This window comes from Mus caroli, chromosome 7 (assembly GCF_900094665.2).
Source record: "Mus caroli chromosome 7, CAROLI_EIJ_v1.1, whole genome shotgun sequence".
Taxonomy (NCBI): domain Eukaryota; kingdom Metazoa; phylum Chordata; class Mammalia; order Rodentia; family Muridae; genus Mus; species Mus caroli.
Window position 1 is genome coordinate 53,581,296 of NC_034576.1, and position 27,769 is coordinate 53,609,064.

General features: G+C 40.2%; 1 protein-coding gene and 1 long non-coding RNA gene across 2 annotated transcripts in view; one reads left to right on the forward strand and one right to left on the reverse strand.

The window, feature by feature from the left end:
* The window catches only part of Nell1 (neural EGFL like 1), an 807,173-nt gene that overhangs the window by 513,780 nt on the left and 265,624 nt on the right, over positions 1–27,769 (forward strand). The window lies entirely within an intron of this gene.
* LOC110297770 lies at positions 965–11,644 on the reverse strand. Its single transcript, XR_002378328.1, has 3 exons — positions 11,600–11,644; positions 10,458–10,597; positions 965–1,320 (listed from the first exon to the last, which is right to left on the reverse strand). It is a non-coding gene; the product is annotated as an uncharacterized LOC110297770 (long non-coding RNA).

The window sequence follows — 27,769 nt, forward strand, 5'->3', positions numbered from 1 at the left end:
ATTTGCCTTGCAGAGAGGATGGAAGTCCTGGGTAGCAAATACATGGTCATATCCTCACAGCTTAATGTCTTAGAAAAGAATGTGCCTGGCATACTATAATAATTCATTACCTATGTGATAACCAGCCTAATCAGTCAACACAGAGAGAGACACAACTTCCCTTCTTCTCTTCCTTCCCTTCTTACATCTCCTTCTCCCCTAACTAGAAACTAAAACAAAAGCTGAAAGGAAAGATAATTATAATTACATTGTGTAACCTTTAGAAAAAAAATTTGCTCACATATTTGATAAACAGACAGAAGCACTTTAAGCCAAGCAATACATATTGCTAAATATCTTGGCATTTAGGGTTAAATGGACAGCATGCTTGCAGACAGTTCTAAATGAGATTAGCATAACCTAACCTGAGGGTTAAGGTTCTGAATAGGAGAGTGTTTATCTGCCTTGCCAGCCTGGCATTAGTGCTGGAATGGAAATCGGGCTTTAACTAAGCAGTTGTCAATATGTAGCTGATAGACTAAGCCTCCTTTCTTATCTGTCATTAGCTGGTTAAAATCTGGTGATCCTGGAAAGCATTCTTGTCTCAGTGGCTGATAATATTGGCATTTATTTTGTAAACACACAGTGAGTGTGAATTTTATGTTCAGAACCCCCACTCCCCCAAAAAAATCCCAAAAAACAAAACCAGAGGTAAGACAGGGCCTTAGAGGATTCATCATTTAAAAATGGAAAACAATTTGAACAAATGCTTCCAACCCAAGTGGTAAAATGTACAAAGCAACATTGGCTCATACAAAAAAGGTTCATGAGGGCTCTGAAAACATTGAGCCTTGTGTGATGTGGTGTACACTTTAGGATTCTTTTGGTTACAAGCAACAGGAACCAAAAATGAAGACTTGTGATTTGGAGTGCCAAGAGACAAATGTAAGTTTAGGCTTCCTTTACAAAAGCAGGCAAAGCTTGCTTCATAAAGGTACCCAAGTAATTATTCTCATTTGTGCTTGAAATTGACTGTTCAATGTTGCTTCGTTGGGTATGGAGGACAGTCTCCTTGTGACTGCTGACCCATAGGATAGCAATAGGTCTTTCCTGCAGAATGGACTCCTCATATGGGTATGACCCCACACCCCACATCCTGACCTTGCTTGAGCAGAGAACTTGAATCAAGCATCCTCCCTTTCTAAGATTTCATATCCTAAATCCACAGCAGACATGGCACTCAGTGATGTGATGATCTCTGCAGCAGTTCTCTGGATATTTGTATCGTGCACCACCAGGTCCTTGACATCCAGCACCCAGGAGGGTGCCATCATTCTTTTTCTGGAAATAGCAAAACATATGTGCTCAGTCCTAACCCTTTCAGTGTCTGCTGGTAAAAGTCTTTAAGCTATTTTGGTATGATGAAAAGGCAGAGAGACATCTGGAGGGACTGCATTTGAACTAAAGTTTTCTAGGGCATCCAACCCAGACTTTTGTCTTTTCCAAGAGCTGGTGAGTAGGTGAGAGGATACACAGACATGTTGAATGTATGTGACCTTTCTTATTCTTCTTGTCTGCACTAAGAGTCGGTGTGCCCAGGAGAACATGTATTCTGGGTCTTACTGAATTCTACTTAGAACAAATCCATGTGTTTGAAGTTCTTAGGAACTTTGCAGTGGTGATTACAGAATGCCAAACCCCGAGTGTGGAGCCTTCCTAGGTGATGCATACTTGTGAAGTTGGTCCTGCATGGTGTGAACTAGAATTCAGAAAAAAGAATTTCCCAGGAATATCACAGAACCTGAAGGCAGAAAGAAGCCTAGCATTGAGGATAACTGCTCCAAAGGATACACTTTGAGGAGCACACATCCCTGTGGTTTCTCTTGTGGCTTGGTTTTTTTGTTCTCTCACTGCAGACTGGGATTCTATTAGTCTCAGACACCAGGTTTGACCAGAAAACTTGATGTGGTCATTCTCTTCAAGGTGACTAAATAGCAGATCTATTGGCAAAATGGTAATTGTTGATTAATTTTGAGAACAGTTGTGGTTTTGAGAAGAGACTAGAAATGGTAGGCTTCCCCTCTCCATAACCAATGAGGGGAAGGTGAAGAAGTCAAGCACATAGAAGCTGAAATGCTGGCAAGAAGCTTCCTCTCACTCCTTAGGGCAGGAGGAAAACCTAGAATGGGTGGTCCCATGGACACACTGATCCCTAGTGTGGAGATGAAGAAAGAACTGGGAGGCAAATGTCCACCATGTCCACCTCTTTTCTCTAACTCACCTGCAGTCAGGGTGAGGCTAAGTCAAGAGGCCAGATGGGATTGCTCTGGAGGAAATGTCAAATGGTGTGTCAGCACCTTCTCCCGAACTTCACATGTCTAACGATGTTCACTAAAAAGTGGCAAAATAGTTGTGTCTGCCCTCTCACTGGTGTTCTGATCTATGGGCTATGTCAAGAGTCTTTTACAAAATGTGCAATTATTTACATGGAAATCAGAGCTAAGGGGCTAAGTGCAGACTACTATTACCACCTCTCTATCTTGATAGGCTCTCTGAAGAATACTTGAAAGCTATTGGGAGGCACTTGTTCAAACTTTTCCAGCATTTCAGAAGCTGATAGGTTGTGACACCCTTGTGGCATCTTTTAATACCTACACTTCCTTTGTATATAGAAGTGGATTAGTTAATCTTCTTCTTCCTGGGGTTTATATGCAGATATCCTGGGGACACTTTAATGATCTGTAACATGTAGAGATGCAAATGTGCCTAGTAACTTTTCAGTCCTGTGTTCCCATCCTGATGCCTTAGGCTGGAGGGTTACCTTTTTCTGCATCCCAGAAAGCTCTCTAAATGCCATCTCTGTCTGTACCACCACATATTACACCTGTTTGTCTATACATCTGCTTCTTGTACACTGTGGCTTAATATATCTGCAATTATGCTTAGTAAAAGGGGAGTGTACTATAGACCTTGGAAGTTTCCTTGTGAGGGTACATTAGGCAAATATGCCTTTCTAATAGAATATGCACTCAGGTATTTGGAAGGTTTTATAAGAAAGCAAGTCTGTCTGGAGTCCCAAGAGTTAGGGGGTCATCCAAACTTATCCCTATCTGAGAAACCACTGCTTCCAGAAATAGATACACAAATTCATCTCAGTATGAAGCCTGGGCTGCTAATGGGAGACAGGCTCCAAAGAAAAGCTCTAGTTAGGTCCACTGTATAAATTTTAGGCACATAAGTGAGACTTTCTTCTAAGGCTTCTAAGAATCTGGTAGTTCACGGAGGTGACATGTTTTGAGCACTTTGCAGAGAGTACTTGCATAGAAGGGCTACTTCCTGGAAACATCTATTTGATGAGAGCCTAGATACTCACTGTATGGCAAGAGGCCAGAAACAGAAGACTAGGGAAGGTCGGGAGTAGAAAGATTAATGTGACAGCTCACACTCACAATGCCACTGACATCTTGAGTTAGCAGATATTCTAAGGAAAGCAGACATCTTGCAGGTGCCAAGAGATGATTTCAGCAGCTCATAGGCAGTATGAGAGGAAGAGAGAGGGAGGGAGGGAAAAGAATAGTAAGTTGTTATAGCAAGCTATCACTGAAAATAATAAAACTGATGAAGTACCGGGCTGTGAATCAGAGTAGATGAAATTTGAAGGTTTTGAAGCAAATAGCAAGGGAAATGTGAAGCCCTTGGCAAAGGTGCTTATAGCACTCTAGACAGAGTTCTGAAACGTGGTTAATGTAATGAGCGGAACTCAGGAAGGCTTCATTCTGAAATTCTGCTGTTAAGGTTGCAGACAGAATGTTAAAGAGAATGATGATGAAAAAGATTGACTGCTAAGATAAGAGGTCTTGACCAGCCGAAGACCAGTCCATTTGTAAAAGCATACCCGTACCATGAGTGAGTAAGGATGGTAGGTACACCTATACTTAAAGAGCAATTTCCTAACAGCTCAGGAAGGATACTGAGATTTTTTTATTCTAGCTCAGACTGGTTTATAAAGGCAGGAAACAAATAGATTAGGGGTGGCCCAGGACCAGGTTCAAGTCAGGAAGATGAGCTCTTGGGGTATTCTCTTTACATGGAGTATTCTCCTTATGGTTATTTATTTTATTTTTGTACATGTTTATGTGCCTGCTTGTCTGTGTGAACACCCAATATAGGCAGGTATCTGCAGAGGCCAGAGGGGATGTCAGAGTTTCTGAAACTGGGGTTACTGGTAGTTATAGCTACTTATGTCAGGGTTAGGACCTGAACCAAAGTACTCAGCAAGAACAGCAGGTGCTCTCAACTACTGAGCCACCTATTCAGACCCATGGAATATGCTTGTAATAGAGCCATAATTAATTAATAAATATCCTGACCACAGTTTCTCCTTCATTCTCTCCCTGAGGCCCTTCCCCACTTTTCCCCACTCCATCCATTCCTCCTCCATTTCTCTTTGGGATATCAAATAGCCCTGGCATATCCAAGTAAAGCACAACTAGACATCTTCTCCTATTGAAGCTAGACGAGGCATCCCAGTAGGCAGAAAGGGTCTAAAAGCCAGGTAACAGATTTATAGACAGGCCTTGCTCCCTCTGTTAGGAGTCCCACATGAAGACCAAGCTACACAACTGTAACATATGTGCAGAGGGCCTGTGTCAGTCCCATGCATGCTCCCTGGTTGGCAGTTCAGTCTCTGTGAGCCCATATGGGCCCAGGTTAGTTGATTCTTTATGTTTTCTTATGGTGTCCTTGGCTCCTCTGGCTCCTATAATCCTTCATTCCCTTATTCTACAGCATGCAGCATTTATCAAGCTCTGCCTAATGTTTGGCTATCGGTTTTTATATCTGTTTCCATCAGTTGCTGGGAAAAGACTCTCTGATGACAATTATGCTAGGCTCTTGTGTACAAGTATAGAAGAATACCATTAGCAGTGTTAGGGTGGGCTCTCTCTCATAGCATAGGTCTCAAGCTGAACCAGTCATTGGTTGGCTACTCCCTCAGTTTCTGTTCCATTTTTACCCCTTGTAGGTCACATAAGGTTTTCTATGTATGGAGGTTAACATAGGAGGATCCCCTTTCATTAGTGTTTAAGAATCTCCTTAGCTGCATATGGACACTCTTGGGCCAAATTCTTTTACTGCAGGGAATGGGACTCTCAAATAATATAGGACTATTAAGAAATTTGAGTATATACCAGTTGCATTAAAGGCAGCACTGATGTAAATGTGGATGAGGAAAACTCCAGTTCAGTTAAGACCAACTAGTCAGAAAACATGCATAGCATAGGACATGAATTTGAACACACAGTGGCAGAAAATTATTTCTCAGGAACATGCAGATCCAAAATATACTTAAGCATGTACAGACCTGAGAAGTGGGTGTTCAGAACAGTAAATCTGTGTCTGTCTGTGTGTACCTAATTGTCTCTCTATCCATCTTTATCTACTCTGTAATCAATCTCCATTTTTCTTCCTAAACAAACAAATAAACTGTTTCTTATTAATGGATACCTAAACTCCTACAGGACCCTTTGTCCTGTGAAATTTGCCCCCTTCTGGACATTTTAAGGTTCATCTGTCAGTATATTGTCTCTCCCCACTCCTCTATAGTCATGCTGGAAGCCCACTGACCATTCCTGCCCAGACAAGTTAGCTTCATGTGATTTTTCTCCCCCTAAGAATTGGGTCATGATCTAGAATAACCTCTTACATCCTCCTCTTCCCATTAATGTTCTGTTCACCCTTCTCAGTGCAGCTCAAGTTGCTGATTCCCTTCATCTCCTGAGTCAGAATAGATGAATCTCCTCTTCCTGCTGATGTATTCTTCAATGCACTATTGTCTAGTCAGCCAGTTCACACATAGCTTCTTGCTGCCATGAGACCCTAGGTATGATGATGGCTTATCAAGCAGTTGCAATGAGCTGGATCACTTGACAAAGGTCAGCTCTGTTCTTGTAGTACAATGGGTGAGCCAGTCCTGAATATAGACTATCACAGAGAAGGTAGGATCTGATGTGATATTAAAGCAACATGGAACAACCATAAATTTACAACAATTCTCCCTAATCATAAGGCTTTGCAGACACCCTTGGGAACTCAGCTTTGCTGAATAAACCTCTAGGCTGAAGATTCTGAGCAAAGTGGTGTTTTCTGTTGACTCCCAAGTAGTATGGTACCTTTTTTCGCTAAGCAGAATGAGTTTCTGTTACATTGTTCTGTGTATTTCTGCAATTTAAGCCCCTTATTCCTTAAATCCTCATGGATGATTCTGCCTTAAAAACTTTCTCCTGCTGTAATCAGTGATATAAATGGCAACTAGCATATAAGTTATTAAATAATATTTACTGCAAACACTGTGAGCTATGTACTATTGTAGGTGCTGGTACATGGTTAGCTTTTGGTTCAACTACAACTCAACTTCCTACAGCATTTGAAATCAACTACTTTTAATTGTCAAAACAACAACAACAACAACAAAACTTTCCCCCCTCCCCAGAAAGCTCACAGTCCTCGACTTTTCCCTATTTCAACAGATACTCGGATTTCTTTGGTAAACTTTTTGACTAGTCTTTCAACATTTTCTGCCTCCTAAGTAACCATGTTCAAACATAAAGGCTTAAACAGCACGTATTTTCTGACAAGCATGAAATTTATGCCTTCGCTTCCAAACTCTAAGGTCACCAGCATCATCTCCTTGAACCACCTCCTTGAGCATCTCACGGCATTGTAGTCACCTTTGTCCATTGGGAATATGCTCCAAGATTACCAATGGATGCCTGAAAATGTAGCCAAAACTACACACACACACACATACACACACACACACACACACACACACACACACACATTGCAATACATATTACAACAGAGATACACTGGACAAAAGGGTGATTCATATCCAAGACAAGCTAGAATAGTACATACATTTTCTCATCATCCTACATAGAATGTCACATAATTTGATAATTATGAAGTATTATTAAAATTTTCCATTTTCAGACAGCAATTGTCTGTGGTTAATCACAACACAGAAATAAAATGAAAGTAGGGAAGGGGATTGTATCTCAAAATTGTACAACACTAACAGAGGCTTCACTTCTTCCTCTAAGCCATTCCCTAACTGGGCACTCAGATCATCTCTCACCAGATTGCTTAAAAACGGACCTAAATGTTTCCTTTTGTTTCTTGTTTTCATGTTATATACCACCCTATCAGCAAATCTGTCATCTGTCGCTTATCCACAATACAGTAATTTCTTACCACTCCCGACCTCTGTCATAGCTCAAACCACAATCATCTCCTCAATGGTGTAAGCACTAGAAAGAATTCCAGCTAGAATTTTGAAAACTACATATGTGATTGCAAGAATCATATACAGTAACTTCTATTTTCTCATAGATTGAATAGTGAAGAGTTAGGATAGATGCCGAAATCACCTAGAAGAAGAGGTGCTTTAAGAAATGAGCAGCCACAGCAGTAAGGGCCAGGCTGGTGGAAAGGCAGAATGAGTTCTGGTGGGAGGAAAAGGTCTCAAATGAAATAGAAACCCAAAAAGTAATTTTTTTCTTGAAATTAAAGAATTAAAACAAAAAACAAAAACACATAGCCATTATCAGAGTGTGTATCATAAGATACTCAGCTAAGATGGGGAAAAGAGCTGTTGTATGAGACTCACTCATATGTGAGGATTGTGTCCTGCTTGTAAGCTTTGGAGATAGATATGTTGGGCTCTTGTGTTGTAATATGGTACTAGCAATATGGCTATGAGTGACTGACCATGTTTCTTTCAATTCTAGTTTCTACACTCAAGGCTATCAAAGACATACAGCAACACACAATGCTCATTTCTCCAAACCAGTGTCCCTGTCTCTACCAGGGGCCCAAGGGTACTTGATTCATGTGATTATATGATTATAAATAAAACAACACAGATAAACTGGGTTAAAACGTTACTGGTAATGTCTGCCTTCCCATCTGTATTAGTTACTTTTCTTTTGCTGTGATATAATGCTACACTCTTCTAATTTCATTTCTATTGCTGTGATAAAATTCTCTGACAAAAAGCAGCTTTGAAGAAGAAGGGGTGTGTGCATCTTACAATTGCAAGTTATAGTCATAATTGTAGGGATATTGAGGCAGGGACTCAGTTGCATCACACCCACAGTCAAGAACAGAGAGAAACAACAATCTATGCATGCTAACTCTCTTCCATCTTATGTAGTTAGTAGCACACGTGTAGGGAATGGTGCCACCCACAGTGGTCTAGGTCCTCTATATCAATTACCAATCAAGGCAGTCTCCCATATGCCAACTTGATATTGATAAGCCCTCATGAATATTCTCTTGATGGCTATAGGTTGTAGCATGTTGACATTCAAAACTAACTAGTACACTGAACAAAGCAACTTTTAAGGAAGAATTTATATCAATTTACCATTTGAAAGATATTCCATTGTGGTAGAGAAGCCATGGTGAGAGAGTTTAGGTAGCTAGTCAAAGCACGTTTATAGTCAGGAAGCAGAAAACCATGAATGGTGGTGCACAGTTTGCTTTTTTCCTATTTTATTAGTCAGATCCTAGTGCATAGAACGATGATAGGTGCCCCCACCTCAATTAACCTAATCAAGATAATCTCTCATAGACATGCCCGAGGTTTGACTCCTAGGTTATTCTAGATCCCATCAAATTGACAATCAGTATTATCTCTCTCTGTCTCTCTAAGCTTTATTTATTTTATGTATGTGGATACACTATCACTGCCTTCAGATGCACCAGAATAGGGCTTTGGATACCCATTACAGATGGTTGTAAGCCACCATGTGGTTGCTGGGAATTAAACTCAGGTCCTCTGGAAGAGCAGTCAGTGCTCTTAACCACTGAGCCATCTCTCCAGCCTCAGTATTAGCTCTTATATATGATCTTCAGTCATATCACTAGATAGAATCAATTTCCCTTAGGATGTACAGAGCTTTCTCACAAACACACACACACACACACACACACACACACACACATATATATATATATATATATATATATATAATGCATTCAACAGTCATATCTGTCTCTGTTCAAGGTATTGATTATGTTGTGAGCCTAGTCTTTAACGGCTGAGCCATCTCTCCAGCCCAAGGTATTGATTATGTTAATATTAAGTATGCCTTAAGAGCATCAGAGCCATATGTATTTCCTATTTTAATTATTACAGGGCTTGGCTGGCTACCTTAATATATATTTTAAGAAAACAAAAATGAGCAATGTCTCTTTGTGATCGAAGGGTCATAAAAATTCACCTAAGTGTGGTGTGTACTGGTGAGTTGAACATTGTCCTTTCCTGTGTGTCCTCCTTGTTGTAATCAAGAGAGTCATTCCTGAGATTGAGACCAATTCCATGTAGCATAGCCACTTTATTCTCAATCACAGACAAACTTGGGATCACTTTATTCTGTAAAAATTAGGACATGACTCTGCAATGTGTTGGTGCTTGAGATGTCATAGTTTTTCTGTCACTACAGCAGGTTTGAGTCAACAGAGAATAAGTCCGGGACAGGGTGGTCAGCACAGTGGCCTTTGGAGTAAATAAGACAACAGGACCATACTTCAGAGATGACCTCCATCCCTTCTCAATGTAATGGGCTGATGTGGTAGTTGAGGTTGCAGAAACCTGGCCAGACAGAGACTGGAAATTCTGAGGATCTCACTGTGGCTCAGTGTAAGGAGCCCAGGACAGAGACTTCACCAGGCTTGCCAAATAAATGCTCCTTTACAAGAGCTCCTTTACAAAGCAGTGCGAGTGTGATTTTCTGGGGAGACAGTGAAAGCTGAAGCAGCTCTTCTATGAGTGATCCAACCTGGAGGCTGGGCAGGTATGTGAGAGGCCCCCTGTTCCCACCTGCACTACTGTGGTTTGCGGTGATGGCAATAAGCAGTACTAGTGGCTTTGCAAACTTCCTGACAGACAAATGCTTACCAGCAAGCACTGCTACCAAATGTGCCAGCAAGTAACTTGTTATGGACCTAAACGAGGAAGCGTTTTATAATACTGATTTATCTCTGAGAGAAGAACAAGCCTCTAAGCCCAAGGAAAGTTACTATGCTTTATACTTCAGCAATTCATCCTTTGAAAATGTATCTGGAACTAGAAAATAGAAGTTATTTTTCTCATACTCGGTTACTGAGAGATATGTATGCCTGTACATTTGGTAAAGGGCTGGTAAAGGGCACCAGAAGCTAGGCTTCCCTCCCAAAACAGGAAAGAGAACATTGACAGACCAACAGAGACAGAAGCCAACCTCAGTAACAAAAGCCCCCTCCATTCATTGTGTTCCTTGACTTGTTAAGGTAGATCTTGTAGGGTTTTTTTTTTTCTGGGCCTTTAATATTTCTTTCCTTCCATTGCTTTTCCAGGAGGAGAGGGAAAAAAAAGAGGAGTCTCCTGGATATACTTACATCACAGTTTGTCGCTAAGCGATGTCAGTACTTACTGTTTAAGGCTCACAGCCTGGAAGACAGTAATGGAGTCCCCTGAGGCTTAAAGGAAGCATCCTAAGCTAGCTTGACTCTCAGAGGGTGTGGAAATAAGACGTGTTGACAAGTGCTGACTCTTCCCAGAGCTGAGGCTGCACTTGGGTGAATTTCACAGGTGTTTGTACCCTACTTGTCGCTGCATAAATGACTCACAAGATTAGCATAGCAATATAAATACCCATCAGTCCATTTTATCTTAAAACAGGCAGCTAAGCATTGTGTGTCTACTGAGCCACTGGGACAAGATTGCCTTCCCTTCCTAAGTAACCATTTTCAAAGGACCAGAAAATGTTCCCTAGGCAGCTTTACTGGGAGATGCCATAGTTAGTATCCAGGTTCAGTGCTACGTTGTGATGTGTGCTGCTGAGCAATTATTGACAAAATACGCAAATTATTCGGTGACTGGAATTGGGAAGGTCATTTAGTAACTAAGGGGACATTACTGCTTTTGCAAAGCATTTGAGTTCAGTTCCTAGCACCAAATATTACACAGCTCATAATCATTTGCAACTTTCCTTTCAGGGTATTAGCTATCTTCTTCTGAACTCCACAATACCCACACTCATACATATCATTAAAAATAGTAAAAATGACTCTCAGAGAAGCAGCCAGTGATGGATACCATCATTCTGAACTCCACAATACCCACACTCATACATATCATTAAAAATAGTAAAAATGACTCTCAGAGAAGCAGCCAGTGATGGATACCATCACTGAACAGCAGCCAGTGATACATCTTTATTGGGTCAGGTTGTATACAGAGAATAAAAACACTGCTTTGCTTTGATCATGTTTAAGGCAAGATTAGCATTAAAAAGAACTATTGCCCCTTCTTTTTTTTCTTTTTCCTTTCCTTTCCTTTCCTTTCCTTTCCTTTCCTTTCCTTTCCTTTCCTTTCCTTTCCTTTTTCCTTTTTCCTTTTTCCTTTTTCCTTTTTCCTTTTTCCTTTTTCCTTTTTCCTTTTTCCTTTCCTTTCCTTTCCTTTCCTTTTCTTTCTTTCTTTCTTTCTTTCTTTCTTTTCTTTTTGAGATAGGATTTCTACAGAGCCCTGGCTATCCTGAAAACCACTGTTTAGATGATCTGGCCTAGCATTCACAGAAATCCATCTGCCTCTGTCTCCATCTCCTGGGTGGTAAGTTTCAAGGTATGAATCACCACACCTGCAGTGTTCTATTAACTTTTAATGAATGAACAAATACCTATGTCCTCCCGTACTTCACAGGCACACATACATTTTATTTTTAATGCTAGATATAGCATGGGTAAGGTCTTATCAAATTCAATGTGAGCCAGAGATAGGTGCTACCTTCAGGTCTGACCCATAAGCCACCTGGGCACGACCTGCTACTGTTGTCTGTCTCTCTGCTGCTGGAGGGATGCAGCTGAGAAAGGGATGCAGCTGCTGACAACCGTGAACAGGTGGGCTTCCTTGGGAAGCCACTCTGTAGCCACACCTGGTGAACAATGGGAACCATGAGAACAGGTTATTGGGTATCTGTTAGAACTCTATCATTTTCTATCAGAGTCACACATGCTGCCTTACCTATCACTGTTTTGAGTAGGAGCCGAGAGTTAAGTGGTATCTAGGATGAATGCTCTTGTTGGGTCTACAAGCATCTTATTCTTTTTACTATTATCTTAGTCAGGTTCATTGATTCAGGTCTCTATTCAGGCATGGTGATAGAATTATTATTAAAGTATCTCTTACATTCTAAGAGATAGAAACTTTTTCTGGACCTCAAAAAAGACTTAAAACTGCCTACTCTGCTCTTTCTTTAACCTATCTTTAAGAGAACAACGTGCTAGCCAGCCTTCCTTGCTTTGATCTCTTATGTTTCAGCTCTTAAAATCTAATTTGATGTATAGCTTTAATTTTAAGTCATGCATTTTTCCTTGCCCCTGACCTTAAGTAATGCATGTGTGTTGTGCATAGTGATAAATAAATGCTCGAAACAGCAAATATGTTAAAAGCAATCTTATAAAACTAATATCCACCATAAACACTGGAAGCAGTATTTGGATATTGCCTTATAGCCTCTGTTGGTTTTTTATCTTGGTCAGATGGGGTCAGTTGAACTCAATAACTTAATCCCTTGGGAAACTCAATTAAAGATTTCTATAAAGTAGCTCTCATTCCTCCGCCTTGTGATACTTTCTATGTTGTCCAATAAAAAAGAGAGCAAAGGCCATTGTTAAGGACAGATTAATGAGACTTTATTCAGGTAGACCCAGATTCACAACAGAGTACAGATAGACCAGACACCACAGCTTCAGAGAGATAGAGTGGTGAAGAATTCAGATCTGAGTTCATTCTTAGCCACACTACTCTCAGAAGGAAGTCTTTGATTTCTTGTCTGAATATGACACCAACACATATTGGTGACTCTGTTTTTAATCACTAATTCATTTAGCCAAATACAGCAAAGGACAAACTGAGTAATATTTACACATAGTATACAACTCCAAACATAATCTGTGAGTCCTGCTCACTGCCCACTTCCTTCAGTAGAATATTAGTGGAATGAATAATTAAGACTGGTCATTCCACACTGTTGTCTGCAATTACCTGCCTTCAAGTTTCTGCTTCATTTAATATCAAATATGTCCATGAATTTCTGTATTTCAACTCACAGCATATTCTGTTTGCTTTCTGAAATAGAGTTAGCTGTGTGCATGACAGCATTCTCCAGGCCCTGGTAATTGTCACTTAAATCCTCATTCTGAAAATGTGACATCTTCCAACTCAACCACTTGGGTCAGAATGTCTGTTTCTGGTGCTTTCATCTAACCCCATTTTTTCTCTTTTCACTGAACCTGTGTTAGATAGGGCAGCATGAGTCAATCGCCAGTACCCAGTAAGGAAATGATAGAGCTCTGACAGATGCTCCGTAACCTGTTCTTGTGGTTGCCATTGTTCACCAGGTATAGCTGCAACGTGTCTTCCTAAGAGAGCTCACCTATCCATGGTTTTCAGCATCTGCATCTCTCCAGCGGCAAGGAGATGGATGACAGGTTGTGCCCAGGTGGCTTATGGGTCAGACCTGAAGGTAGCACCTGCCACTGGCTCACACTGAATTTGATAGAGCCCTTTCCATGCCATATCTACTATTGGAGCAAAATGTCTGTGTGCCTGTGAAAAAGAGGAAGGCCATAGCTATTTGTGGGCACATGTAATCTCAGATGAGCACCGCTGCCAGCAACATGCACATAAAAGCTTGGGTGAATTTCTGAAGCCATTCGACCTGGCACATTGTGACAGTCATTTGTAGGTGCTCACGTAAGGAAGGCTGGCGTATCCAGGGTTTGAAGATTGTTCTTGCTGGTTGAACCACATCATCGTCATCACTACTTCCATCAGGCTTCAGTCAAATTAAAGCAGTTCGGTTTTCGTTGAGATTCTTGATCTTCTTAGTTTTAGAGTAAATTGAGAAAATGCTCTTCGGGTCACTCGAAAGTAGTGTGAAGAGCTCTGAATCCATAACGACCTCTTGAGCAGAACTGCAGGGGACATAGAAGAGACACCAGAGCCCTGTACCTTTCTGAAATCTTTAGTTACATAGCTATTTGCTTTTGGTTTATACAGTGGCTCTTTTTTCTGTGCTTCTTGACTGTTTCTTTCCTTTGGTGAATCTGTCATTTTTAAGACTTTGTAAGAAAGAACTGGCATGTTGGTTATTTTTTAAGTCTACTTCTTGGATAGATCACCTAACTCATTTGTGCTGATCACATTTTTATTTTATTTTAATCAACTACTATTGTTGATTGTTTGGCCAGTGAAGAGATTATCTATCCAGAGAAGCTTGTTTCCAATTCATGACCTCTTGTGTCCTGGGACTACAGGTACATGGGACTCTACATGTGGTGACAGCAGTTTTTAAATGTGATAGTTTTACAGATCCTGGGCAGGAATATGACAAAAGAAATAAGCACTTACTAAAATGCACTTTCCATTATTAGCAGGCAAGCATGAAGAAGGCATTCTTTATCACTCTCCAAAAGGTAGATAGTTGCCGATATAAAATGATGATGCAGGAAGATGATTTGACTATCAGTCTTCTAGATAGTTCTAACCTAGACAATTTGGGAGGTTTAGACCACAATTCCTGTGAGAGAATTTCTTTATGCTCTTAAAACACAGCTGAACCACACACACTCAGGCGAGTATGTGTATACCTTGACATTTCTGTGATTTGTGCTCCAAAGTTTAGGGAGAGGTATAGTCTCAAGAACAGCTTCATTCAGGAGAAATGTAACATGAGCCACATGTGTAAGGTAAAGTTTTCTGGAAGTTTCCTTAGCCAAGAAAGAAGTGGGATATGTCTCAGTTCACACTAGAGAAGCTATAAGTACTCCGTCACCAACACAGCAACTATGTTACATCCAAGTTAGCTTTTCATCAGTGGCAGAAGGACACAGTGTGCTTGCTAGTCCTAGGACACACTATGCTGTATTCCTAGGGTATATAGAGATGACTTCTGAAGAGGTCACAGTGCCCTTAAATAGGGAAAGGTATTGTCTATGAAGTCCCTTGTGTTGAGAGCTCAGGTCTGGCTTTTAGTCAAGTGTAGCCTCATAGCATTTATTAAAGAGACAGGTGGCTGGAATCCATGTACCAGAGGCTAAGGCCATTTAATTCCTACTATAGTGTAACATTTCCTGTCTCAGGATGGAATTTCACCAGAAGGTCAACTATTGAATAGAATGAGCGGCCTTCTTCAAACACAGATTTATGCTAAGATAAGAGGAAGCAGAGGAAGGAGAGGGGGATGGAGACTCTAGCATCCACTTTTGTTGTACTTCAAGATCAATTTCAATTAAAGAGAGTTCATAATGGAGCAGGCAGGATGTTTTCATAAAGACCAGTTCATAGGGAAAATGTCTATCAACTTTAAATAGTGACACCCTGTCCTACCCAACAGTACAGCCATTACCCAGCAGAGAACCTTAGCATTCCCAAGGCTAGGTAGGGTACATGACAATTTGTGGGTAATTTTCTGGTATGCTTGAGGACATCACTTACTGGATTCATTCCTGAATTTACAGATAATAAATCTTTATTAAGGTAGCCTCTGGTAGCTTGGAATATGTACTGTTTCACAAAAATTGAGTTGTTAGATAAATCCCTAGGCATCATAAACCAAACAGATCTTGAATCTGACACTCTTGGAATTAAATCTCAATAGCAACATATGTCATCTCATCTACGGCACTCCCTGTTCTGTTGTTGCTTTCTCGCCCAAGGACTATGGAAGAAATAACACTAACCCCATAGAGGGCATAAACATAACCACCCCTATCTTGTCATGCTGATTGTTCACGAACCAATCCAGTGCACATCTGAGTCCATAGTCATGCAGGATGATGGAGTGAGAAAGATCATGGCTTATGGAGCTTAACTGGTTAGAAGCCGGCTCAACCTCTTTTCTGTTTCTATAACAAAACATATAAGATGTAAAAGAAAGTGGAGCTTACATGTGAAAGAGACAAAGTTAAAACACTTTCACAGTAACTAACTTAATCCCATGAAGCAAACAGATGAGTATCGTGAAGCAAAGGGATGAGAGACATCACTTTCTTTTCTTTTAAGGCATTTTTATTAGATATTTTCTTCATTTACATTTCAAATGCTATCACTAAAGAGCCCTATACCCTTCCCCCACCCTGCTCCCCAACCCACCCATTCCTGCTTCCTGGCCCTGGCATTCCACTGTACTGGGGCAAATGATCTTCACAAAACCAAGGGCCTCTCCTCCCATTGATGGCTAACTAGGCCATCCTCTGCTACATATGCAACTAGAGACACAGCTCTGGGGGTACTGGTTAGTTCATATTGTTCCTCCTCCTATAGGGTTGCAGACCCCTTTAGCTCCTTGGGCTCTTTCTCTAGCTCCTTCATTTGGGGCCTTGTTAAAGAGACATCCCTTTCTTAAGAAGGTCCTACCATCTGTCCATGGTGTTCTTGTGGGATTAGACTTCAACATCAAGGATGTACTCAACTCTGGAATCCTAGGTTTACTAAACATTGTCTCAACAGCTTGTATCACTTTGAACACAGTGGTAACTTCTGGCCTATTAACTCAACTTTATGAAGAAAATCAGCCAGAGATTCTAAACATTGAAATGAGAGAGTCATTGTCCTCTTACTAGAGTAAAATGTATTTTGTGAAAAGACTAGAAAAAGCCAGCTGGATCTTACTACCAAGCCAAATGGAAAACAGTGTCCTGGACAGAAGAATAACTGGCATATTTTACTACAAACCAGTACATTTTGTATCTTAGGCATTGGTATTTTCTATCTCAACAGATACATTCCTGAAAACATATTTATTTAAATATGCTTATCGTTTGAGTGAATTTTGTGGTATTTTGTAGCTATTTTCTGATTTTTCTCAAGTGTTTTCCAGAGCCTCTCAGTTTAAAGATGTAAAGCATTTGCCCATTTTATTTCTTTGTTCTGTTTTAACACTCTGCAGGTTCCTTCCTTCTTAATTTTCTCTTCCTTAAAATGATTCATTTTTGCTTCCTAGTCAGTTGGATTTGAAGGGCTATACTTGATCACCTAGACCAGCTGTTCTCAACTTGTGGGTCACTGCCCCTTTCACATATCAGATGTCCTGCATATCATATAGCTATATGATGATTCATAACAGTGGCAAAATTACAGTTTTGTAGGAACCACAAAAATAATTTTATGGTTGAGTATCATTACTACATGAGGAACTGTATTAAAGGGTCACAGCATTAAGAAGGTTAAGAGCTACTGACCTTGACAGAAAGTTGCCATATTTTGAGTCTGACTAATAAGAATTAGATCATAAATAATCTCAAATGAGTAACTCTTTGGGCAAGAATAAACCAATGTCTTTAATTCAGATAATGCCATAAATTGTATTGCTTTGAGCAAAACATTCAATCTCTTACATGACACATTAAAAATATTGGGATTAAGGAATGGAAACTGACTGGCAATCTTTTTTATGTTACATCACATAGAAATGTATCTTATATAGGCCCAAAGGGGATAGAGCTTCTCACTGCTGGGGCTGACCTGGGTAAGCTGCATCTTCTGTTCAATCTACTTTACCCTATTCCTGGTACTCATTTGGAAACACTTTGATTTGCATAGCACATGGTACTTTCCCCTTCCCATTTTGGTTTTCAAGTTTTTAATCCTTCTGTGAGACATCTGAAATGTGATTCAAATTTAAGAATCATTTAGTAGACATTTTAAGAACACTAGCATAGGTTCATGAGATATTTTGAGGATTAGAAACGTCAAGAAGCCCATTTTAATGTTTTATTACGGTTCAGGATTATTTTTAAATATAAAATTATGTCTTCCATCCATGATCCTATATGATGACAGTGTATTACATACAGCACCTTTGTCTGAGCCAAACACACAGCCTAGCCACAAGACTTTCTTTTAAGATTTATTAATTCTATGTGTACACGTACTTTGTCTCTATGTCTGCACATGTACCAAATATGTTCCTGCTACCTACAAAGATCTGAAGAAGGTACTGGGGTACTGGATACCCTGGAACTGGAATTACAGATAACTGTGCAGCATTGTGTGGATGCTGGGAACTGAGCCTTGATCCTTTCAAGTGCTCTTAACTACAGAGCTATCTCTCCAGTCCCTGTACATCCACAGAATATTTGAGATTTTGAGATAACATCCATGGTTAAGGTCTCATGTTCTCCAAAATGTAGCCTCTCTGAAAGTCAACATGTATTTACATAGAGCATCATGCAAATATATAATTAATGCTTCTTAGAGCATATGTGTGTGTGTGTGTGTGTATGTGTGTGTGTGTGTGTGTGTGTGTGTGTGTAATTAGCAAAACTAACAGCCACCAAGAAATGTGTTCATCACATAGAATAAGAAGCATTTTAATCCAGTAGCCTATTTACCCGTCCACTATCACAAGCAGGCACCAAACTCTGTTGACATAGGTTGGCATGATCTCTACCTGGAAGGCATGGAATGTAGGAGGAAATTATCAGAGACTAAGGGAGCTGCAGTTACTGCCAAGGCTTTTTCATTCTAGTGAGCAAATCCAGCATCCAGGGAACTAGAAACATGTTGGCAGCAGCAGGAGAATGCTTCAAGGTGACAAAATGGATCAGGATGAAAAGGACCTGTAAGTCAGAGGCACTCAGTGGACAGGCAGATTTCTGGCTTTGAGTGGTTTCTTTGAGCAACTGGGCTTCAGAGCAGTATTCTGGAACAAGTTCAAGGGGACTGAGGATCTGAATGGTCATGTTAGCTCCTCATGCCTGGAGCAAAGAGGTACACTGTGAGGTTCTTTTCTATATATATATATATATTTTTTAATTTTCAAAAGAATAAGAAAGTTCTCACTAAGTAAGGAAGCATGGAGAAAGACATGGACTGCTGGGATGTTTGTGTTAGATTTGTATCATTGTGACAAAATATCTGAGATTACAAATTTACAAAGAGAAAAGGGTTTGGGAATGTACGGTGTTGGTTTCAATCCAGAACATCTTAGTCCTTTAGCTGAGCTTGGAGCATGGAAGTTCATCATGGTAGGAGCATATAGTGGAGGAGTTAGAGCAACCATTCATATCAGGGGTTAGAGCAGTAACCGTCCTGATGCTGTGACCCTTTAACATAGTTCCTCATATAGTGATAGCCCACAACCAAAACATTGTTTCATTGCTGCTTCACAACTTTAATTTTGTTACTGTTAATAATAATGCAAATACATGATATGCAGGATATCTGATATTTGACTCCCAAAGAGGTTGCAAACTGCAGGTTGGGAACTGCTGGGTTAGAGCAAAAAGAGAGAGAGAATCTAGGTGCAGTGGCAGATACTTTAAGTCCCTTCATTCACAATGCTTCTGAGAGAGGGTCAAGGAGATATTAATGGTTTCATTGGTGATTCCATATGGGACAAACAGGTGGGGCCTTTGGCAGTTGTATTATTTATCCTAAGCTAATAGTCACTTAAGAATACCCCAGATGTTTAAAGGAGAAATATGATATAAAACCAAGGAAACAAAACATGTTCTTTGATGCCAAAAGGAGTAGTTTCATATGGCTGCAGACACTAAACCAGGCAGCTATACTGTACTGGAGAAGGCCTGAGGACTGTGGGAACATGAAAGAGGAACCTCAATGTCTGTCTTAGTTGAGGAATAAATGTAGAAGGTCTGAGAATGATATTCTTTGCTGACTATTGAAGGTGAAGAGACATATGTGAGATAAACAAAATGTTGGAGTTGAAGATGGAAATATGAAGGGTGGGGAAGAATTCCTGTAGCAGGAACATTATAAGCCAGTTGCAGAAAGAGCAGAGCATATGTGTGAAGATTCCCTTCCCATATGTCTGGTCCTTCAGCTGTCAAAATTGCCTGAGAAATGTAAGGCACAGAACTATACTGAGCATCTCTTTATAGCATTAGGCAATGAAAATAATAAATGTGTCTCCAAGCAGTCGGCATATGTTAAGTATAAGACTAATTGCAAGCCTAAATGGAACATTCATATTGGTACCTGAAGAAATGTAATGATGGAAGAAAGCCATTTCCTTTCTATCCAAGAAATTACATTATGGAAATTGTGCCTTCAGAATGAATTAATAGATGACTTTAAAAATCCCAATGCCCAGAAAACAAATGCATAAATTAAATACCATGAGTAAGGTTAATATTAAAGTAACATTTGTACAGTTTATAGGAGGAAGGAGTTCATGAGGGAGGTGACAGTGGGTGCAGAAGGAGCTTTGAAACTGGCTACAAGGATTGCCTGCATATGCCCGAGGAAGCTGAAGTCCACTAAGTTGTTCACCAGTGGTGTCAGTGCTCTCTAGCCAGGGCTGACTTTACCACTAACCTTTGCCTGGGGAGGTGGGAGGTGTGCTGGCAATCTTGGATGAAAAGAACAATAGGCTGAAGTGACTGCTTCCCTAGTGAGCTTCCCTATCCCTCCTCTTCACATTTCTCCTCTGTCTCTGAACAAGCCCAGCTGAGTGGAGATGACCACTGTGGAGCTCAGGGACATCACAGAGTGACTAGCAAGTCACAAAGCCTTCCAGATGTGCTTTCCTTTGTCTTTCGACAACATGTAGAGGAGCGAGAGAAGGAAAAGGGGCAGATATGCTCTGAAGTGACAAGTAGGCAGAAGGGAGAAATGACGTACTAGAAATTATGGAAACACCCCTCAACTGGACACAAAAGGATAAAGTCTGCAAGGACTGTCTGGAGGCCTTTAGTGGAGTCAACAGAGAGTGTTCTCCATGTGGAAGGTGGCCAGTGGTGTCCATGTTCTCCCATCTTGTGGTTGGCAAGAGAGATGTATTTATCTTACATGTCCATGAGAGCTGACTACCTAAAGCTGACCCCTTAGCTTCCTTAAGATTGTTGAGAATATGAGCTCTCCACTCTCTGTTTCCTAGAAAAAGCCATTAGCTTGTTCTTTGAGCAGCTGCAAAACAGATTTGCCATCCTTAGGCAGCCTCTACGATGTACTGTGAAGCAAATGGGCCTCTGCTTGGTCATAATCAACCTAACATCTAAACTCAAAATTTCATAGCAAAACACCCTGCCTGAACCAGCTTTTGAGAGAAAATTGCAATGAAATTTGACAAGATTATGCTCAGACAAACCTCAGGCACAGGAGTGGGGGGTCAACTTTCTGTAGGGCTGGGGAGCTAGATAAGAAGGCTGGCCCTCCAGGAAGCTGCCTTCTCTACATCTCCTTCGTGGTCAGGTGTTGTCTCCTCTCTGGTTCCCTTTCTAAGTACTATCGGTGTTGTCCTGCTTGACAAAAGATTTTTCTCTTCTTGTATTTATGTATTTGCTTTTGGAAATACAATAGAATTTTAACCCAGTTCCTTCTAAAAGGATTGTATTAAAGCATAGAGAAATCTTGTCTACACCAGTCCTTCTGCATTTTCAGATTTAACTTCTGTTGGTGGATGTGCCATGCTCTCTCTAACTCTGTGTGTTTGTATCCATTACTATGGTGTTTTGCCTGAGCTCTGATTTTTGAATAAAATTTCCCCTCTGGGAATGGCACATGATTTAAGAGCATGCACACACACACACACACACACACACACTCATAATGATTTAAAAGTTCCCCCACTCATGCCTCACTGAGGATGTTTTAGGTCCCTTAGCATTCAAACACACACCTCCTTCAGTTCCATTTGCCTCTACACATCTGCCACCATCTTCCATATAAGACTGTGTGTGATTCCATTACAAGACCTTTGCATAGCACAGCATCTGTGCCATATAAGGATGTTCAGGAAGTGGATGTCCTGGGTTCTTATTGCTATTTATCCCAGTTATTTTACCAAACTTCCTTCCTCCCTGATTACATGAAATATACTTTTTACCTTTCCTGAACAACCTTTATATAATTGTATATAATCTTTTGCTGAGAACCAAAGGTAGATAGGAGATTGATATGCTTTCTCTTCAGTGTTACTTTAGTGATTTATTTCTTGTGAAATTAAGAGTGAGGGTCAAGAAAACATTGGTCTGAATTTGAAACCAGGTAGAAAAAAAATCCCATTGGGATGACATTAGAGGCAACAATTAGATCTACAAGGTAGGCTCACTGTTAAATATATTAATACTGTTTTCTTTCTTTCTTTCTTTCTTTCTTTCTTTCTTTCTTTCTTTCTTTCTTTCTTTCTTTCTCCCTCTTTCTCTCTTCTCTTTCTTTCTTTCTTTTCTTTCTTTCTTTCTTTCTTTCTTTCTTTCTTTCTTTCTTTCTTTCTTTCTTTCTTTCTTTCTTTCTCTCCTGTGTATCCTGGGCTCAGTAATATATATTTTCAAGGTTTATAATTTGGTCTTGGATAATTAGTTTATGTCTTCTTCCTTGGGGAAGGCTCTCCCCACAGGTGTCAGAATTTTCTTAGTTGTTTGTAGTTCATATGGAGCCACAAGGCTCCAGATAGCCAAGACAATCCTGAGCAAAATCATCAAAGCTGGAGGGATTTCCATTTATGATCTCAACATATATTACAGAGTCCTAGTAAAAAAAATAATATGTTCTGTCACAAAACAGACATGCAGATCAATGAAACAAGATCAAAGACCTAAACATGAGTACATGCAACGTCAGCCATTCATCTTTTTACCGAGATGCTAAAAGCTAACTCTAAATAGATCAAAGAAATAAATGTAAACCCGAAACACTGAAACTGCTAGATATAGTTGTAAGAAAGGACTTCCTGGCCTCATTCGCCCAAGGATTAAGGCAATTGAAAAGTGGGACCCTATAAAATAAAGGCTCTGTACAGCTAAGAAGCACTCATGTGAAGAGGAGCGCCATGGATTGAAGGAGGGTTACAACTGTACACCTGACAGGATTAATGTGCAGAATATGTAAAGAATTTAAAAGTCAAATCGTCAAAAATAAAACCAAATGACCCCTCCAAAGCTCAGAATTTGAACAGAGTTCTCAAAAGAAGAAATAAAAATGGCTAAGAAATGTCTCAAACATTGTTCATTGTTCTGTGAATCAGGGAAATACAAATCCCAACAATGCTGAGATTTCATCTAACCCCAGTCAGAGTGGCAAAGAACAGCAAAACAACCAGAAAATGCTGAAGGGGACACAGGTAAAAGAGAAGCCATATTCACTGTTGGTGGGATTTCAAACTAGTGTAGCCACTGTGGAAATCAGTGGGGAGAATTCTCTCCTTATATTAAAAAAATCATAAATCTCCCATATGAGGCAGCTATACCACTCTCTGGCATCTGTCCAGAGGACCTGGCATCCTACTCCACAGATGCTTGCTCGGCTAGGAAAGAGAAACAACCTTAATATCCTTCAACCTACAAAGGGCTGATGCGATGTGGTGCATATATAGAGTGGACCACTATTCACAGCAGCAGTCTGAAGTCCCTAGGTCCACCCTTCAGATGTGAGTAGATTACCCGGAGTCACAGCAGAGACTGGGTTTTGTTTTTGAGCAGTTATCTCCCTGTGTTATCTACCTGTGCTGACTTCTAGCTTTCTCTTTAGCCCAGGCTGATCTCAACCTTGTAGTTCCACTGCCTCAGTCTCCTGAGTTCTATGAGTACAGGCACCTGGCAGCCCACTCAGTGTCTTCCCTGAGCTTCTTGTGTGCAGAGCGTTCACCCCACAAACACTGTTTCACTGTGATCTGAGCTTTCTTCCTTTACAGACTCCACCAGGTTCTAACATCAAGTCTGAGGTTGCAGATGAGGAGTTGACACTTCTCCAGCGAGCACTGCAGAGGTGAAGTGTAATTCCCCTGCACAAAAGCTAGCAGTCCACATCGTTTGCTTAGGGTCAGAGCCAACATAAACTTTCAAAATTTCTGTCAAGCAGCAGCCAAAGAGTCTGCAAGTGGGAGGAGAGACCCTGACTCTGCCACCTGTGGTTAAAATTAATTTCAGCAAACCTGACACATCTCATTTGCCTCTAAGAACAGGTGCCTAGGCTTGCTCCAGAATCTTCTCTCTGACACACAGACCTCAGAGAGGACCATAGCCCAGGTCTCTAGCAAGCTTCAGCACCCTGTGTTCCTTTCACATTGCTTATTGTGGATGTGTTAACAGGGTAATGGGCAAGTGATAGGTTCTCTGTTCTGCTGGTAATTATCTTTGACAGGCAGCACTCCAGACTGCTGCAGGAAAGAGAAAGATCACCATCCCCGAGACTCCTTCTGTCAGATGAGAATGTCTTTATTAGGGGTCACTGTGAACAGGCAAAGGAACTTTCAGTGTCATGACTGGCCATGGTGATGTGCACACATGTCTTATCGGCAGTACAGATTGTCCTGGTGTCTTTGTTTGTTACATAATTTCTGATAGTTAGAAAGTAAAAACCACATGGAACACTGATGATTGGTCAATGTGCTTGGGGTAGCACATTCCTATGTTCTGGCATTCCATGCCAAGCTATAACTGAGCAAAGGAAAGCTGGCATCCGAGGCACGAACTAATCAGCATTCAGCAGACATAGTCCTCATCTGCAGGAGGGAAATGATATTTTGTCTTGAGGGTTATTGAATGGCCTCTCACTTTTTCTTTAGGTGAATGAATTTTAGCTCATACTCACACAGGCTCAAGAATTATTAAAAATTAGTCAGTATTCACAAAATATGAAGACTGATCTTAAAATAATTTCTCAGAGTAAGGGGAGAATTATAAATAGGAGCTTGTTCATTTCCCTCTAGAAGACATATTAATACCTTACATCAATTTCTCAAATTGTTAAGTGAAGGGAGATTGGGATATTAAGTGCTTCCAATATTCTGTAATTGGAGGAAATTTCTGTATATGTGAATAGATAATAAATGAGGATAGAAAGGAGTAGGACTCGGCGGTGAAAGCATTCAATGCACTACACAGATACTGTTTTCTTGGCATGTTTTTTAAATTCTAAATTTGGGCCAAAGTATACAAGTTGTGTTCAAATACAGTGAAATAGCATATTCTCTTAATCTTATTTATTTGGACTGAGGCTACTCCAAAATACTGTATTTGTATGAGTAATAATGACCTAGGTAACGTTCACATTTCCTGTATTCAATTCTTGCCAATCTGTATGAGGAAGCTATTACCTTCATTTACAGAAAAGGCAAGTGAGACAGAGGAGGTTTAACATTCTGCCCCAAGCCAGGTGATCATAGCTGTAAGTAAGAGTCATAAGCAATTTTGTTAGAATAAGGCTCTAATAGATGTGAGTGGAGTAGCCAGCATTGGACCCCAGGGCATCTGTGACTTTTACCTCTTAGGCTTCAGTGCCTCAACAGGCTTTACTTAAAGACTTCCTACCTGTGAGACGATGATGGTCAATTCTGTTTACAGATTCTCTCAGCTGCTCCCTTGGAGTCTCAAAACAGTATACTTTTTTATTACATTATCATAGGTCCAATTTAGACAATTTGTAGATCACCTCTCCCTACTTAAGTTAATTCGGCTGCTGGTTACTGCTTTACAGTCTTGCTGCATCAGTATAATGTGTTTTTTTGTTAGTGTAGCTGTGTATGAAATGATCATGAGCAGATTATGGGATATACAACATTGATTTTCTTGCATGGAAGGCTTTCGTTCCCCTTACCATTAATAATCATATTCTTGATTAATTTATTATGTACCTATAATAATTTTTAAGTTCCAACCCAAGAAATAGATGCCCTTCAAGACATTAGCTGTTTCCCTTAGCCCCTCCACACCCAGTTCAATTGATTTCTAGGCTGTCTCCACAGTTTGTTTCATAGGATGCTCTTTGCCTCTCCCTGTGGAAGGGAGCCCTGGATTTTGGCACATTATCTGTGTTCTTTCTTGCACTACTGTCCTAGCTTGGTGACACACATTATAAAAGTGCCTGGTGACAAAGTTTTAAGACTATTGCTATAAAAAAGTGTTGACTGAATATTTCTGCATTGCTTAAATACCTGGAATATGAGCAAAATGCAAATGTTCTAAAATTAATTTAACCACCATTTAATAATAGTGATTTAAAACATTATTTTACTATGAATGAGTTTCTCCTTCAGATTTTTAGGGCATCCTTTCAGGTTAGGATTTGATAGTTCAGAAACCCAAGGTATCTCTGCTTTCCTTTAGCTTACACAGTGACATGGGATACTGCTCAGTGTCAATTGTCCCTTTGACACAGCCTAGAATCACCTGGGAAGAGAGTTTTCAGTCAATTATTTTTTCAGATTAGGACATGTCTGCAATGGATTTAATTGATGTGGGGAAACTCAAGTCATTGTGGATCATATAATTCCTTAGGCAGGAAGTCCTGAATATTGTAAGAAAGGAAAAGCTAGCTGAAAGCAAGCATGCACCACAGAAGGATGTGATGACCTCTCCTCCTCCCTCTCCTCTCCCGTCTCCTCTCCTCTCCTGTAGTCTCCTGTCTCCTCCCATCTCCCATCTCCTCCTGTCCCCTCCCCCTCTCTCCTTTTCTCTTTTCTTCTCTTTCTTTCTCTCTTTCTTGTGGATTTGACATAATCAGCTTCTAGAATACCTGCCTGGACTTTCCTGAAACCAGGAGCTGTCACTACAATTGTAAACCAGATAAACACTTTCTTACACTATTCTGCTTTTTGTCAAGATTTTTTTTTTTATCATCACAGCAATGAAAATGAAACTAGAACAAACTGGTTTCATTTTCTTTTATTCTGATGGGTAGATACTCAGTGGACTGTTTCACTCTGAAACTCATAAAGTTTAAATGTGCAAATGTCTTGCTTTATGACTTTGGTGACTCCTGTATTCTCTGGCTTATACATGTTTTGCTTTCCATTTCTTTGACTAGTGCTCTTAAGACATTGATGCTGAGCCTTGCAACTTTCTTATTCATTTTCAAGCTTATGTATGTGCATGTCCATATGTAAAAATTTCTCATTTTGACTTCCAACACTTTCTCCTCTCTTTTGGTTCCACTGTCCCTTTCTATGTCAGAAAATGAGTTCTTTCTCCTCATCATTGTTCTCAGAGGATATTGTTTTTGTTTCCTGATTTTTTTTTTGCCCCTTTTGTCTTCAGATATTAGTGTTGATGCATGAAGTAGGTTCCTGTGCCTCCCTCATAATATTTGTCTGTTGAGTTGTTTGGCTTTCTGCTTCTCATTTTAGATGTTTCCCACCAATGATTCCCCTGGCTTTTCACTCATATTTAAGAGCTGAGCAGGAAAATTGTAACTTCTATTCTCTGCTGTACAGTTTGACCATAGACTTCAGTGGGCCCCTTCTCTTGGGAATGATCTGATTGTCAGTATTCTATATTTAGGTTTTTTTTTTGTTTGTTGGCAATATTTTTCAATACATATGTCCAGGCAATGTAGGCCATATCTAGCACACAGTATGGCTTTCTTCTTTTCCTAATAGTCAATATTGAGTCTGCACTAATTGTATGTAGTGTTTCTGAGGACCAAAGGTCAAACTATCATCTTCTCATAGGCTGCTGGGATCATAGCCATCTGAGAGGGCAGAATGAGGAAGAACTGACTGGGTATATAATTATTAAATAGATGTTAGCTCCCCCTCTGTTAGTTCCTATGTTTTCCTTCTGTGTTGTGAACCTAATTATTTCTTTTTCTTCCTCTGCTATACTTGACATTCGGCTCTCAGTGTCTGAGGAGGCAGGCACTACCCCTTTATATCTAATTTCTAATTTTCAAAAATTCTTATCCTCTGTAATTCCCATGACCCTTGCAAATATGCAAACTTATACAACAGGGAAACAAAAAAGAAATATAGAATTTTAGTGGGTCTTTGAGATAGAGTTATTG